The sequence below is a fragment of the Dromiciops gliroides genome, chromosome 2, assembly GCF_019393635.1.
Source record: "Dromiciops gliroides isolate mDroGli1 chromosome 2, mDroGli1.pri, whole genome shotgun sequence".
NCBI lineage: Eukaryota > Metazoa > Chordata > Mammalia > Microbiotheria > Microbiotheriidae > Dromiciops > Dromiciops gliroides.
The window spans coordinates 674,545,591-674,550,242 of NC_057862.1; positions in this window are offsets into that span (position 1 = coordinate 674,545,591).

Below are 4,652 nucleotides of genomic sequence, written 5' to 3' on the forward strand. Positions count from 1 at the left end.
ATGTGACACTGGGCAAGTCACTTAACCCTCATTGCCCCGCAAAAAAAAAAAAGAAAAAAAGAAAAAAAGAAAAGTTCAACTGAAAGGGCCTCTGGGGGCGGCTAGGTGGTACAGTGGATAAAGCACTGGCCCTGGATTCAGGAGGACCTGAGTTCAAATCTGGCCTCAGACACTTGACACTTACTAGCTGTGTGACCCTGGGCAAGTCACTTAACCTTCATTGCCCTACAAAAAAAAAAAAAAGAGTTACAACTGAAAGGGCCTCTAGAGATCACCTAATCTAAGCCTCATTTGTGGGTGGGGAAACTGAGTCCCAGAGAAGGGACTTCCCAAGACCACAGTGCTAGCTCATGGTAGAACTGATTTATTTACACACATCTCCCTGCCTGGAATCAATACATCAGAGTGGCTTCCCTGCTTTAGGCAAAATAATCCAGGGCCATTGACTCTGGAAGGCCCCTGGGAAATTGTCCATGTATTACTTAGGAATGGGAGGAAGAGCTTGGGGTATCTCTTACAGCTTTCTCCTGTTAGCAACTAGAACAGACAGGGCTAGTTTATCTGATGAGCTTATGGTCTGTGACCTTAAAGGAAAGAGGGGCAGCTAGGTGGCGCAGTGGATAGAGCACCAGCCCTGGATTCAGGAGGACCTGAGTTCAAATCTGACCTCAGATCTGTGACACTTACTAGCTGTGTGTCCCTGGGCAAGTCACTTAACCCCAATTGCCTCACCCAAAAAAAAGAAAGCAAAGGGAAAGGTTTTGAGATAAAGAGTGGGGTGGAAAGTATAGTCATTTAACTAGAGTGGGGGAGGGAGGAGAGGATGCAGAACAGAACTAGAGGCAAATTTCACCAACTTCGCCCTTCAGAAAAGTTTTCCTTGGAAGGCAGCACTATGACACCCATCTAGTGGCCAGTTTCTGAATTACACATGGTGAGAATCTGACTACAGAGAGCATCAGCCCGAAGAGGAAGACAAGTAATGACAATGATGATGATAGCCAGTATTATATTTATTTATATAGCACTTTAAAGGTTTCCAAAGTGCTTTGTATATGTTAATTCATTTGATTAAACTAAAGGAGAATCCTGGGAAGGGAATGATGAGCTCACAGCTTTGAAACTGGAAGAGACCTTAAAAATAATCTAGGGAGGCAGCTAGGTGGCGCAGTGGATAAAGCACTGGCCTTGGATTCAGGAAGACCTGAGTTCAAATCCAGCCTCAGACACTTGACACTTCACTAGCTGTGTGACCCTGGACAAGTCACTTAACCCTCATTGCCCTGCAAAAACAAAAACAAAAACAAACAAACAAACAAAAAAAAAGATAATCTAGCACTTTCCAGTTGAAGAAACTGTCAAGAGTTTCTTGACCTTAAAGAGAGAGACCTAAGATTGTGTCACGTGCTCAGCTATTGAACGCTGTTTCCAGGGACTCGGGCTACCCCTGCCCTGCTGCCCCCACCCCCCAAACCTAGGGTAGGTGCTAGACCAGCAGTGAAAGAGCACCCCTCAGTTCAGAGTCAGAGAACCTGACTAAATCCTAGCTCAACTAAATGGTGCAATGGATAGGTCACTGGACCTGGAGTCAAGAAGACCTAACATCTAATCCTGCCTCAAACACTCACTAGCTGTGTAACCCTGGGCTATCACTTTAACATTATCTGCCTCAGTTTCCTCATGTGTAAAATGGACATAATAATAACATCTACCTCCCAGGACAGGAAGAGTAAAATTAGATAATATTTATAAAGAGCTTTGAAATTTTTAAAGTGATATATAAATAAAACTAGGAGGTTGTAATAGTAATAACTGTTGTTCAGTCATTTTCAGTTGTCTCCAACTCTTTGTGATCCTTTTTTGGGGTGTTCTTAGCAAAGATACCAAAGTAGTTTGCCATTTCCTTTTCCAGCTCATTTTACAGATGAAGAAACAGACAAATAGGGTTAAAGTGACTTGCCCAGGGTTGCACATCTGGTGTCTGAGACTAGATTTGAATTCAGATCTTCCCAACTCCAGATCTTGTGCTCTACTGTACTACCTAGATACCCCCAGTATTAAAAGTATCTCTATAACTATGAACAAGTCATTTAATTTCTTTGGGCCAGTTTCATGTAAAATGATATGACTGAACTAAATGGTCTTTAACAAAGGTCCCTCTCCAAATATTAAAGTAGATTATTAAAATTCAAGCCCCTCAGCATTAAATCCTTGCCAAGGTCTCGCTGTCACATGGACCTTAAGTGACAGGAGGAAGAAGCTATGGTCAGTTTTGAATATCATAGGATGAGAGAAAGGGAGAGAGGCAGGGGAGAGAGACAGAGACAAAGATACAGAGAGAGTGAGAGGAGAGAAGAAAGGATGAAAGAGAAGGAGAGAAAAAGGGATAGACAGAAAAAAAGAAAAAGAGTAAGAGAGGAGAGAGGGAGAGATGGAGAGGAGAGACAGGAGAGAGAGGTGGAAGAAGAGGAGGAGAGATAAAGGAGACAGAGACAAAGAGAGGAGACAGACAGAGAGGCAGAGACACAGAGAGACAGACACAGAGAGAGACAGAGAGGTGGAAAGAATTCCAAAGGCAATCTAGGAGATCCCAACACCCACCTCACAAATCAGTAGTGGACTCCAATTGCCCACCTTAGTGAGATACTCATATTTGTGTAATGTTATTCAGTCAGCCAAGAATTTACTAAATGCCTAATAACATATTAAGCAGTGTGAGTGGGAAGAAAAATGACTGAATAAGCATTTCTTAAGTACCTACAATGTGCAAAGCACTAGGCTAAATGCTGGGGACACAAATAGCTGGTCCCTGTTCTCAAGGGGCTCATATTCTAACAGAGGAACCAACACATGTGGAAGCTTTCAGCTGCTAGTCAGAGGGAAAGGTCTCATGGACCTCAGGGTGCAAGAGGAAAAAAGATGTTAACGTTCCTTAAACATAGGAGTTTGTGATGTTGAACCATTTGGCCGTGCCAAGGACATTAGTGCAAGAATTTTCCTTTCTGGGTGTTCATTCAGGACTGTGACTGTAGCACCCGAAGGAGCAGTTGTCAGGCTCCGTCTCCACCAAGGTGATGACTGAGGTGACCGGGCTAGAATTAATGCTAATCCCAGAGCTCTTTCTTCAGGGTCCTGGGCTTTCTCCCTCAGGGTCTGAGGAGAAATAGTGGTCAAGATGGTGAGAGTCTGACTTGCCTGCCACAGGCTGCCTCCTGTCTCTCCCTCAGGGTCCCCCACTGCTTCCACATAGCTGCAAAGTACTAAAAACATAAGACAGAAATGAAATAGTCCCTCCCCTCTAAAGCTGCTACTCTCTCGGGAGAGATGATGTGGACACATAGAAAATGCAGGGCAGCTAGGTGGTGCAGTGGATAAAGCACTGGCCTTGGATTCAGAAGGACCTGAGTTCAAATCCAGCCTCAGACACTTGACACTTACTAGCTGTGTGACCCTGGGCAAGTCACTTAATCCTCTTTGCCCAAGAAAGAAAGAAAGAAAGAAAGAAAGAAAGAAAGAAAGAAAGAAAGAAAGAAAGAAAGAAAGAAAGAAAGAAAGAAAGAAAGAAAGAAAGAAAGAAAGAAAGAAAGAAAGAAAGAAAGAAAGAAAGAAAGAAAGAAAGAAAGAAAGAAAGAAAGAAAATGCATATAAGTGATTTGGGAAAGTGCTAGCCAGGGAACTAAGAAAGGCTTCAAGTATATGAGCTGAGCTCTGTAGGAACCACAACCACAGAAGATAGGCAGTGAAAGCATTTAATTAGTTAGTTAGTTAGTTAGTTAGTTAGTTAGTTAGTTAGTTAGTTAGTTAGTTATCTGCCTATCTATTTATTTGTTCACTCATCCATCTTTTTATTTTTGTTTATTTGTTCATTCATTCATTTAGTTACTCATTCATTTAGTTAGTTATTCATTAGTTGTTTATTCATTCATTCATTTACTGTCACTACTATTAGTACTACTACAGATGAGGAAACTGAGGCGTGACTAAGTCATTTGACTGGGGTCACACAGCTAGGGAGTGTCTGAGGTAGGATTTGAACACAGCTCTTCCAGCTACAAGTCTAGCACTCTTTCCACTACACCTTGGAGACCAGACTACCCTTTATGACTCATTAGGGATCTGGCCACCAGCAATTTCTCCAAACTCTTCCTGACCCTGTTCTGTTCCCAGCCTGTATGACCCCCTAAGGAGTTAGTTATATATGTCCTCCCCTCCTTGGAAGGAATGTCTGGGTTTGGGGTCCACCCCCCTTTATGTGGCTCCTGTGAATCTTAAAACCAGATGTTGGGCAGAGAACTGAATGGCCCCTTTGGCCCTCTCTGTTTGGAATCTCTCCTGTGAAACACAAAGTAAGTACTGCCCAATGATGGAACCAAGTGGTATTTGGGGCTCTAGATGTTCAGGAGACAAATACAGTGTGGGGGTGGGGAGGCTTCTCTTTTCTTCTTACGGATGTGAAGATATTGTCATTCCCTAACAACTGGTGGTGGGAACCCCAGGTGTTTGCTGCAATATGATGCAGTCGAGCAGGGCTTCTTAAACTTTTTCCACTGAGACCCCTTTTTGCCTGAGAAATTTTTACTCGACCCTGGGTCCATAGTAATGTAAAATGGGTATACATAACGTTTTACTGGTGCCACATTTTCTCGACCCCC